We start from the raw sequence: 12,569 nt of genomic DNA, 5'->3' as shown, positions 1-12,569 counted from the left end.
GGCAAGGAGTAGGTCATGCTTGCACCCCCACTTTGAGCTGGAAGGTGTTCATGCATGGACACCACCTCCATTTCAAGGAATTGTGTTCATGCTATCACCCCAGTCTCTCTGCACTGCAGGTTGTTCTCGCCTCGCCCCATTCCAGCTTTGCTCTGGAGTGTTTCACACCGTTACCCCGCCCTCTCTCGGTATGATAGGATTTCACGTGTCGCCCATTCCTTTTTTGGTGCATGGGTTGTGTTCATACTTGTGACACTCCACACCCTCTGTGTGCAATGGTATCACCCATGAGCCTCACCACTCCTTAGATTGGAATTACTGATGCCAGTATTAAATCTGATACTGGTGCTAGTATTAAATCTTGAATATCTCTTTTCACTTTCACAGCTGAAAAAGCAGGCGGTTCATAAGGTAAGGTTTATGGTTAGGATTAATATTAGGTGTCAGTGTAAGGTTTAGGTCATGGTCACAATCCCCCTTGGTGTGGGAGGGCTTCACGAATGTGTCCCATCTGCTCCCCTTTATCCTCGATGTAGCAGTGATAGTCCTTTTAATTCAGATGTTTTCTTTGGCACCTGGGTGTCTCATTGGGTTAAGCGTCCCACTTCGTCTTGGGTCATGGTCTCTCGGTTTCTGGTTTTGAGCCCTGGGTGGCTTCTGTGCTGATGGTTCTGAATCTGGAGCCTGCTTCAGATACCGTCTGTCTCTCTCCCTCTCTGCCTATGCCCCACTTGTGTTCTTTGTCTCTTTCAAAAATTAATGTACCTAAAAGCATTTTCAATCCGATATTTCCTGGATGGCTCTTTTCACTTTCATTCCTGAAGTAGCAGGGTGTCTGTCTCGTCCATTGTTCTTTTGTTATCTTTGGCATAGCTGACGACATATACGACATTTCCCCAACCGGCATCGGGGATGCGCAACATTTCTTCTACGAGCTGGACACCTCTCATCCACTGTAACACTGCATTCCTTTAGCGCATCCCACATGCTCCCAGATACTGGACTGTAACTGTGGATGGTAGCACTGTCCCATAGTCTTCAGATGGTATTTCAGGAGGTTCTTCATTCACATCTTTGGTTACCTTAGTGTCTTCTGGCATCTTCTCTCATGTTTCCACTCGGTCACTGCTATGACGCCCAATAGGGAACCCGAAGCAGAGAGGGATTCAGGAGCAGACCAGTTACTGCTTGGCCCCCACAAATGGTTGCCTTGGAACTCTGTATGGATGAAGAGAAAACACCCACCACCACCGTTTCATAACCCTGCACCGAATGTGGAGACAATAACCACCTACCCCCAAAAGGAAACTCCAGCAGGGTACATGTATCAAACCTAAGGTGTTGGTCATGTATTTTGGATCAATAAGTGAGGTTGTACTTTTGACTGGTAAGTGTACATCTAAATCCCTCAGAGGGGATATTATTCCCTGAGGTGACCCCAACCTAAATTGTTGGCCCACGGAGAGATGTGTTGTCACTATTGGTTGTGTTGATGTTGTCTCTGTAGGCCAGTGAATTAAAGCTCCATAGGGTCTTGTCCTATTCCAGCCTCTTCACCGGAAGGTCCATTTCACTGATTGGAAGAGACAGTAAAACCCTCATGTGGCCATTCATATGAGTCACTATTTAGGGAACAAATGATTATGTTACCTTTGCACGGTCAGAATACCACGGCCATTTCACGAATGTCCCTGGGCAGGCAGGGCCTCTAAAACTACAAATGCTAGAGGTGATTTTATTGGTAAACAGGCAGGGTTTGTTTCACTGAGTTCCTTTTATTTCTTTTCATCTTTCCTTGATTGCCTATCTGTGTTGCATCAACAATTGGTTTGATACTGACTTTACAGTTAGGTTATTTTTATCTTATGGTTAACTATCCATGGTTATCTACTCTGATAGACGCTTATGCAAGGAAAAATATTTCTTGTTGCACATACTAGCATTATTGCTTCTATTGTGAAATTAACCCGGTCATCACTTAGGGGTTGGTTGTCTTTTTTTTGGTATTCAGATCTTAAGATCATATACCAGTGCCTGAGCCCTACTATGAACGTTCATCGTCACAGCCCTAACAACCGCCTACAGTACACGAATCATATCTTTTGCATTTCTAGGACAGCCTGATAACACGTACTTGGCGATGCAGGGGTGTAATGCTCAAACCCCTCATTGGCGATGGACGGGTGTCATGCTAGCACTCCCCCATCGGCAAGGGAGTAGTGATGCCACTACTAAATCTAACATTTCCTGAATAGCTTTCATCACTGTCAGAGCTGAAGAAGCAGTCTTATGTTACAGTTAGGGTTAGGGTTAGGATTAGAGTTAGAGTTAGGGGTTAGGGTAAAGTTTAGGTCACACTTACACCCCCCCCCCCATTAGGTGCAGGACGGAGGCACTCTTGCATCTTGCCACCCCTCAGCATGGGAGGGTGTCATCCATGTGCCGGCCCCCCCTTGGCGAGGGAGTATTGATGCCACTATTAAATCTGATGTTTCATGAATGGGTCTTTTCACTTTCATGGCTGAAGAAGCAGCATCTCTTTTGATGAGGGTTAGGGTTTGGATTACCCTGAGGGATAGGGTAAGGGTTAGGTCATGCTTGCACCCCCCGTTTGGCAAGGGAGGAAGATCACACCTGACCCCTGCCACTCTCATTGCTGACGGGTGTTCAGGCATGCACCCTGCCTCCGCTCCACAAAGTAGTGATGCCACTATTTAATGTGTTGTTTTATGAATGGCTCTTTTCACTTTCACAGCCGAAGAAGCAGGCGTTTCTTAAGGGTTATGGTTAGGATTGCCGTTCATGGTTCGGGTAAGGGATAGGCCATGCCTGCACCCTCCCTTGGAGTGGGAGGGCGTTCACACATGCTCCATGCCCCCTCTCATCTTGGGAGGGTGTTCACCAATAGGACCCAGCCCCCTTCAACAGGGGAGCGTGTTGATGTATGCACCTGCACCCCTCTCGTGTGTGAGGGTGTTCACGCATGGGCACCACAACCCTAGGTGATGGAGGGCATTTGCCCCTGCGCCCTGCCCTCTTTGGCTCAGGAGGGTGTTCATGCATGCGCACAGTCCCCCCTTGGCTTGGGAGGGTGTTCAGGTATGTGCACGCACACGCCTCCAGGTATGGGAGGGAGTTCACGCATGTGCCCTGCCCCCCTGAGGCGCTGGAGAGAGTCACTTGTGCACAGTGCCACTACTCAGTAAGGGAGTAGTGATACCACTATTAAATCTCACGTTTCATGGATGGCTGTTTTCACTTTCACAGCTGAAGAAGCATACATCTCTTAAGGTCAGGGGTAGGGTTAGCATTACAGTTAGGGGTTAAGGTAAGGGTTAGGTCATGCTTGCTCTCCCCCCTCAGCATGGGAAGGTTTCACGCATTACCCTGCTATCCTGAGCAATGGAGAGTGTTCACCCTTTCACCCCACCCCCTGAGAGTGGTAAAATATTGAAGCATGTGCTCCACTCCACTTCTGCTGGGGAGGGCTTTCATACATGCGTAGGTCTCTTCGGGACAGATTGTTCATACATGTGCACCACCACCTCTCAGTGTGGGAGGGTGTTCACTCATGGGCATACCCCACCTATACATGGGAGATGATTCATGTATGTGTCTTGCCCACCTCAGCATGGGAGGGTTTTTACACATGTGCACAGCCCCACCTTGGTGTGGGAGGAGCTCACCCATGCAGAGCGCCACCCATCAATGAGGGAATAGTGATGCTACTATTAAATGTGATGTTTCATAAATGGTTCTTTTCACTTCCACCGCTGAACTAGCAGACAACTCTTAAGGTAAGGGTTAGGGTTAGCATTACCATTAACGGTTAGGGTAAGGGTTAGGTCATGCTTCCACACCCCCTCGTCACCAGAGTGTATTCATGCAATAGCATCGCCCCTCAGTGCGGGAGAATATTCATGCATGTGTCCTGCCCCTTTCAGTGTGGTAGGGTGTTCCCACATGCGCCCCATCCCCTTCCACTTGGTAGTGCGTTCACACATTCGCACATTTGCACAACCCCCACCGAGGTGAGGGAGGGTATTAACACATGTGCCCTGTCTCCCTCCACATGGGAGGTGGTTCACACATGCTCCTCACCCCTCAGCGAGGGAGGGTATCACCCATGAACAGTGCCACCCCTCGGAGTGGGAGTAGTGTTGTCACTATTAAATGTGACATTTCATCAGTGATTCTTTTCACTTTCACAGCTGAAGAAGCACGCATCACTTAAGGTAAGGGTTAGGGTTAGCATTACATTTAGGGTTTAGTGTAAGGGTTAGGTCATGCTTGCTCCCCCTTTCTGCACGAGAGGTGTTTCACTCATGCTCCCTGCCCCACTCGGCACGTGAGGGTGTTCGCGGATGCGCACAGCCCTCCCTCGGGGTAGAAGGGCGTTCTCATGCATAACCCCCCTTTGCAACGGAGGGCGTTTGTGCATGTACCCTGCCCCACTAGCACAGGAGTTTGTTCTCATGTGTGTAAGGCCCCCCCTCCTGGCATAAGGGCATTCACCCATGTGCACCATCCCCCTTTGGCATGAGAAGGTGTTGACCTATGTGACTTGATACATCACCATGGGAGAATATTCACGCATCTGCCCTGCCCTCCTCTGCCCGGGAGGGTGTGTTCATGCATGGGCACAGCCCACAGTCAGTGAGGGAAGGTATTCATGCATGCGCACAACAACCCCTCTATGAGGGAGGGTGTTCACGCATGCGCCATGCATCCCTCAGCAAGGGAATGGTTCAAGCATGCGCCCCATACCCACTTTGGCATGGAGGGTGTTGACCTATGCCCCTCGCCCCCTCAGCGCTGGAGGGTGTCATAGATGTGCCCAGCCCCTGTCGTGGCGGAAGTGTGTTCACGTTTGTAAACAACCCTGGCTAGGGGAGGGATGCCATTCGCACGTGGGTCCCACCCCATACCATGGGGGGCTGTTCACACATGTGCACAGCTCTCCCTACTGGCGGAAGAGTGTTCACACATGCACAAAACTCCCGCTCGAAGATGTAGGGCGTTTCCACGTGAGCACAACCCCCATCAGCAAGGGAGGGCATTCATCCATGCTCCTTACCCGCTACTGCAGTAGGCTATACAGGCATGCGCACAGCTCCCCCCCCCCCCCCCCACTGGCTGGTGTTCATGCATGCGCACAGCCCCCCTTAATGAGGGAGGCATTTGCATATGCGCCCCCCTCCCTTGAGCAAGGAAGGGTGTTCAGACATGCGCAGAACCACCACCTCAGCCAGGGAAGTCGTTGGCGCATGCGCCCTGCCCCACTTAGCACAGGAGGTGCTTCAGGCTTCCGCCTGGCCCCCTGTCAGCATGTGAGTCGGTAACCCATGCACAGCGCCACCCATCAGGGAGGAAGTACTGATGTCACTATTGAATGTAATGTTTTATGAATGGTTCTTTTCACACTCACAGCTGAAGAAACACGTATCTCTTAAGGTTATGTTTAGGGTTAACATTACCATCAGTGATAGGGTAAGGGTTTCATCAAGCTTCCTCCCCCTGCGCATGGATTTCCAGGCATTAGCCTGTCCCCTTTTGGCATGGGAGCGTGTTCACCCATGTGCCCATCCCCACTTTGGCACAGCAGGGTTTGGCATATGCGCCTCACCCCCATATTGCAGGAGGCTATTCACGCACGGGCACTGCCACACCTAGGGACAGAAGGGTGTTCACACATGTGCACAAACCCTCTCATTGTGGAATGGTGTTCGCGCATGCGCCCAGTGCTCTCCATGGGGAGAAGGTTCTCATATGCACCACGCCCCCTTGACATGGCAGGGTGTTCACGCATAGGAACCAGCCCCTCTCTATGAGGGAGGGGTGCTTTCGTGCATGTGCCATGCAACTATGCCGCCAGGGAGGCTGTTGACATATGCTCCCCGCTCCCCTCGCCAGAATGGTGTTCATGCATATGCAAAGCCCCCCCTTCCTGTCCGAAGGGGGTTCAGGCATGCCCACAACCCCCTCTCTGTGAGGTAGACCATTTGTGCAGGCACACAACCCTCCCTCAGCAAGGGAGAGCGTTCACGCTTGGCCCAACTCACGTTGGCGTGAAGGGTGTTCGCACATGCACAGAACCCTCCTCAGCGATGGAGGGCGTTCAAACATGCGCCGCACCCCACTTGACGCCAGATGTGGTTCAGGATTCTGCCTTGCCCCTGGTTGGTGTATGAGATGGTCATGCATGCACAGTGCCATCCTTCAGGGAGAGACTAGTGATGTCACTATTAAATGTGATGATTCGCGAATGGTTCTTTCACTTTCACAGTTGAAGAAACATGCATCTCTTATGGTAAGGGTTAGGGTTGACACTGACATAACGGGAGGGTATGTCTTAGGTCATACTTCCTCCACTCTGGGTATGGAAGGTTTTCAAGCATTAGCGCCCCCCCCCCCCCGCCTTTGGACAGGAGGGAGTTGAAACATGCACCGTCCCACATCAAGGGTGGGTGGTCCCCATTGCGCCATTGTCTCTGGAATGGAGGGGTGTCACTCATGTGCTCTCCCCCACCTCAGCACGGGAGGGGATCGTGCATGTGTCCCTTCTGCATCCCTTCATCGGCGATGTAGCGTTGATGTTCCTTTCAGGTCACACATATTTTGCACTGCCTCAGCCATTCAGTGGGTTAAGTGTCCCACTTTGGTTCAGGTCATGGTCTCATGGTTTGTGGGTTTGAAACCTGGCTTCACCTCTGTGCTGATGGCTCTGACCATGGAGCCTGCTTCAAATACTGTGTCTCACTCTCTGTCTGCCCCTTCCCCACGTGTGTTCTTTATCTCTCTCTCCCTCTCTTTATCTATCTCTCAAAAAAAAAAAATGAAGGTAAAAACATTTGAAAGCAGCTCCATCGGTCAACTTGTCTTCTTGTCCTATTCCCACCTCTTCACAGGAAGGTCCATTTCACCGATTGGAAGACAGTAAAACCCTCGTGTGGCCATTCATATGAGTCACTATTTAGGGAACAAGTGATTATGCTACCTTTGCATGGTCAGGATACCATGGCCATTTCACTAATGTCCCTGGGCAGGCAGGGCCTCTAAAACTAGAAATGCTAGAGGTTATTTTACTGGTAAACAGGTGGGTTTGTGTTCACTGAGTTCCTTTTATTTCTTTTCATCTTTCCTTGATTGCCTATCTGTGTTGCATCAACAATTGGTTTGATATTGACTTTACAGTTAGGTTATTTTTATCTTATGGTTAACTATCCATGGTTATCCGCTCTGATAGAGCTTAGGCAAGTACAAATATTTCTTGTTGCACATACTAGCATTATTGTTTCTATTGTGAAATACACCCAGTGTTAACTTAGGAGTTGGTTGTCTACTTTTGATACTCAGATCTTAAGATCATATACCAGTGCCTGAGCTCTACTACGAATGCTCATGGCCATATCTCTAACAGCCGCCTACAGTGTGTGAATCATATATTTTGACCTTCAAGGACAGCCTTGATACCCCTACACCGGCAATACAGGGGTCTGACCCTTGCAGCCCTTCTGTGCCCCTTCATTGGCCATGTAGATATGTCACGCCTGTGTCCCTTCCTGGGCTATGTAGGGGCAAGCCACCTGTGCCCCTTCATGGTCTATGTAGGGGTGTGGCGCCAGCACCCCTTCATGGCCACTATAGTGTTTGTACTGTCATGGTTTCCAGGACCCACCTGGGGTCTCCGGACATATCCCCATGGATAACGGGGAGCTTCTGTAGTTGTGTTCCTCTGCATTACACCTCCCCACAAGACTTTCCTCTCCAGATAAATATTCAGGATCAGGAACCACTTTTCGTTGCAGTTTCTTCTTGGTGGAAACATCTTGTCTTTGCTTAGCATGGCTGCTTTGGCCTCTCCACCATTTCCTGGAGGTTCCCTTACCTTTGCACTGTTCTTCACTCACTGCTTTTGGGTGTGCTGTCTGCCTCTGTCGCAGTCCTGGACCAGTGGTAATCTATACCATGAGTGGCCACAGGAAACCGCTTGGAACTGGGACTCTGGGACTGGACTGCTCTTTCAGGAGAAGACATACAAGTAGCTTCCTTGATGGCAGAAGTGGATGCTGGACATTGGTGGTAAGAGGTGATTTCACATTTGCTCACATTACCACTAGTGTTGGTGTGGAGTGATGGAGGACAGCACGCTGGAGGACAGCACGCTGGAGGATCACTGGTGGAGTTGTCACTGTGGCCATGGGGGGCAGTTACAGAACCTGTCCAGAGTCAGTTTTGGGTGTCTGGGGTATATGCAGGAAATAGGAGAGGTTGAAAGCAAGGGAAAAACACCAGAAAACATATGACTTCATGAGGTGAGTATCTTGTGTTTGTTGCCAAGAGAAGCAACTCCCCCTGTCTGAGGAAAATAGTCCTATCCCACCCCAGGGCCCCTAGAGAAAAGATTTCACTGGCTTCACCTAAGACAATACTGTCATGACCGAGAACAGTGATCTTCAGGCTCCACGCCTATCATCTGTGTTTACTTCCTGGAAAATAGCGGGATTCTATTATACTCCAAACGGAGGTGTGGGATCAGGTCCACGCATGATCAGGTGTCCATGCAGGGGAGTTGCAGGATATTACCACTTCGCACTGGTAGTAGATGGGGGACGAGTATGGGAGTGGGTTCAAAGAGTATTACACCAAAGAGGGTGACGTAAGATAGGCCAGACATGGATACATGGTTCTTCCTGCAGGAAATGTAATTTAATGTGTTGCCTGGAGAACTGGGAATGGTCATAATAATGACTCAATGGCTGCCTGCAGTCAACTAGGTTGAAATGCCAGAACTTCCCTGACTTTCTCAGGGAAGGAAGACTCCAAAGTCCAAGGGAGATGGGAATGGGGGCCTGTTGTGCCCACACCTGATCTTTTACCACAAACTTAATGGCTTATGAGAACAAAATTATGTTCTCTCAGAGTTCTGGAGGCCAGGAACCCGAAATCCCTTTACTCAGACTAAGGTGTCAGCAGGGCTGTACTCCCGGTGGAGACTCCAGGGCTCCAGGGGACAGTATACCCCTTCCGTCTAGTAGTTGCCGGTGGCCACCAACCTCCTTTGGCTTGTGACCGCATCACCCCAGTCTGTCTCCATGGACACAGTGCCTCCTCTTTTGTCAAGTCTCCCTTTGCCTCTCTAAGGATGTTCGTCATTCCATCTAGGGCTCACTCAGGCAACCCAGGCCTCAAGATCCTTAACTAGATCCCATCGATGGGAGTTATTCCAGCTATTAGGACTTGCTTTCTTTGAGGGCCATTGACCAGCCTAGTACAATGTGTCCTTCCATAGGCAGACAGCCAAACTATGCTATCCCCATGTGGTGGGCGCTCACCTGTGAGCAGTGCCAGGGCACGCACTGCTTACAGACACTGTAGCAGGACTGAATCTCTGGAGAATTATGCCCAGAGTGGAAAAGCGAATCCTAAAAAGATCACATGCTTTTTGATTCGATTTGTATAATATTCTCGGTGCGACAAAATCATAAAAATGGTTAGCAGATCAGGGATTGCCAGGCATCACAGAGGTGATGGGTGCAGGAATGAGATGGAAATGTCTGCTGTAAGAGGACAACTTGGGAGTCCCTATGGAGGGCTCGATGCTCTGTTTCTCGTGTGCATCAGTATTGAAATGCTGGCCATGATCCCATTCTACAGGCAGAGATAATGTAGGGCGTCTTTATCATGTTTCCCAATCACACACATTCCCAACAACCTCACAGCTGCCCACATTGCTACATCTATCCCCATGGCCCTGGCTGGTGTCCCGTTGACACAGTTGGGTCATATTCCTAAGGGAGAAATCCATCTCTTGCTAACACGCTTCCCATACTGCTTCCCTCTCTCCTGCACACTGCGGGTTTTCTCAGGACCTGGCAATCCTGTGCACCTGCAGCTATTTCTCCCAGCCCACGGGGAGCAATCACTTCCCATACAGCATCACCTGTTTGGTCTTCCTATGCCTAGCATTGCACGTGCCAGTGCCTGCAGACCTTCCCTTGTCTCTGTCAGCTGAGTCTGTATGGGCTTCCTCTCCCACTCGTCCTTGGTTCTCATCTCTTTAATGAATGACATATATTGCTAAAGCTCACAGTGAAGTCTCAACCCCCTGTATGTGGACGACATGGTACCATTTTACAGACTCAGTTGATTACTCCCTTTCTTTAAAAATTCCTTCCTTCCTCCTCCCACCATCTGGGCCGCTGCTCACCAGTGTCTGTGTTGGTTGGTCCTCATCTTCTTCCCACACACCCCCCCATCTGCTTTCAGTCCACCCTTACTCTGGTGTGATGGCAGCCAGCCTCAGGCTTCTATCTATCAGCAGCTGGGCCTCCAAGTCCTTATGCCCTGCCCCCAGCTCTTCAAGTCTCCAGACTACTGACTCCAACGTATACCACACAGGTGCTACCCTCCCCAGACTCTGCTTCCTCCCTGAAGGCCTCTCCTATTCCCCTCCCCTTGTTTACTAGGCTGTGGCCACACTGCTCCCTCCCTGCTCCCTGAGCATGTCAGGCACATATTCCTGCTTCAGGTCTTTGCACTCACTTTTCCTCTCTCTGTCCGGAATGTTCTCCCACAGACCAACAAGACATACTCCATCATTTCCGTCATAACTTTGCTCTGACATCCCCTGCTCAGTGGAGTCTCTGCTAGCTCTCTATCTAAAACCGAAAACTGCTCCTTCTCTGACCTGAACACTTGATATCCCTTCCCACCATTCTTTTTCTTCTCGGCCCTTGGCATCATCTGTTTTTCTTTCTTGCTTGCTGGATGTCTCCTACTGCAGTCCCTGCCAGAATGTAGGCTCCATGGGGTTCAAAGACCAAACTAGCTTGTTTAGGGCTGTTTCCTTAGGGCCCTAGAACAGTGTCTAACTACTTCAAAGACTCAAACACCATTTGCTGAGCAAGTAAATATTGGGATTTCATATTCCTTTGCTGGGTCCACCATCACAAAGTACCACAGACTGGGTGGCTTAAGGAACAGAAATTGATTTATTTATTTTCTCACACTTTATTTTTTTAAGGTTTATTTATTTTTGAGACAGAGACAGAGCATTAATGGGGGAGGGTCAGAGAGAGAGAGGGAGGCACAGAATCTGAAACAGGCTTTAGGCTCTGAGCTGTCATCACAGAGCCCGACGTGGGGCTTGAACTCATGAACTGCGATATCATGACCTGGGCCAAAGTCGGCGCTTAACTGACTGAGCGACCCAGGCGCCCCCAACTTTCTCACACTTTAGATCAAGGTGTGGCCAGGGTGGGTGTCCTGTCTCCATGACTGGTGGACGACATCCTTCCCACGTCTTCACGTGGTCTGACTTCTGTGTGTGTATGTGCCTACTCTCTTCCTTTACGACACCAGTTATCAGATTAGGGTCCCTCCCCGAAATTGAGCTCATTCGACCTCCACTTTACTGTTCAAGATCTGGCATCCAAGTACAGTCCCATGGGTAGTTAGGACTTTAATGTATGGACTTAGGGGGCAAATGCATTCCATAACAGGTTTCTGTCTGTTGTACCTAGTCACTACCTACATGTTTTTTTTTCTCTATGCCCTTTTCCCCATTATTTGCTCACACAGTGCTAATCCCAGTTTGCCCTTAGCCCAAGTTATAACTCTGTTTATTTATCTGTATAGGCTTGCATCTTTCCTCTACCTCTATACTCCAAGTTCCTGGCTGGCACTGGAGTTACATCCTTAGCATGGGCATCATAACCTCCAGGTGAGGTAAGTATGATTATTCTCGTTTTGAAAATCCACAGTCTGAAGCTCAAGAGAGAGTAGGTCATGTTTCTGAGATCACAGTACTAGTAAGTGCTGTCCTTTGGATAACTTTGTTCTCATGGGCTCCAAAGCCCACTTTCTTTCATCTACCACACTGTCCCCAAGATGAACAGGGAAAAGCGATACTTCAGCCTGGTATAATATAAGCAATGGTACGTGTAAAGCTGCTCTCACATTCCAGGAAATGGGATTAAGTTTAGTATCTGAGTAATTATACCCACAGGTTGAATTTCAATCTCACATCCTTTTATTTTTTTACTGCTGCAATTTCTGTTATCCTTAATGATTATATAAATGTATTCGTCCCTTTGCAAAATTTAGCCAGCAAAAATACTGAGAGAGTTTGTTTCCTTTGTAACAGGTCTGAATTATACAATGAATTCATAATGTCAAGATAATAGATGTTATTTTTTCCTACAATATAGAAGAAAAGGTCATTGCCTTTGTTGTAAGAGTTTACCATGTGTTCTTGGTAACAAGACTGAGCTGTATTGCTCAAAACCATCGTAGACTTTGAAAGTCAGTTATTTATACTTAAGAGAGTATCGTTCTTTCTTTGGGTGCAGCTGGTTGTTGGAAATAGAACTTAGGATTTTTCTGCATAGATTGTCTATTTCAGAATGAGCTTTGTTTTAAAAAGTGTATTTGCATTCATGTGAGTTGTACAATTATTCTTTTGGGTTCCTAATACTCCATTGTTTATGTATATATACATACATATATATACCACATCTTTTTATCCATTCATCCATCAATGGACGTTTGGGCTTCTTCCATACTTT

General features: G+C 48.8%; 1 long non-coding RNA gene across 1 annotated transcript; it reads left to right on the top strand.

Moving 5' to 3' along the window:
* Nucleotides 1-429: 429 nt before the first annotated feature.
* LOC147573270 (uncharacterized) lies at nucleotides 430-12,022 on the top strand. The gene is made up of 3 exons (XR_015244556.1): nucleotides 430-1,387; nucleotides 4,212-4,235; nucleotides 11,641-12,022. It is a non-coding gene; the product is annotated as an uncharacterized LOC147573270 (long non-coding RNA).
* Nucleotides 12,023-12,569: the final 547 nt, after the last annotated feature.

The sequence above is a fragment of the Puma concolor genome, chromosome E2, assembly GCF_028749965.1.
Source record: "Puma concolor isolate L17-30 chromosome E2, mPumCon1.1.hap2, whole genome shotgun sequence".
Lineage (NCBI taxonomy): Eukaryota > Metazoa > Chordata > Mammalia > Carnivora > Felidae > Puma > Puma concolor.
This window is presented reverse-complemented; position numbering and strand designations above follow the sequence as displayed.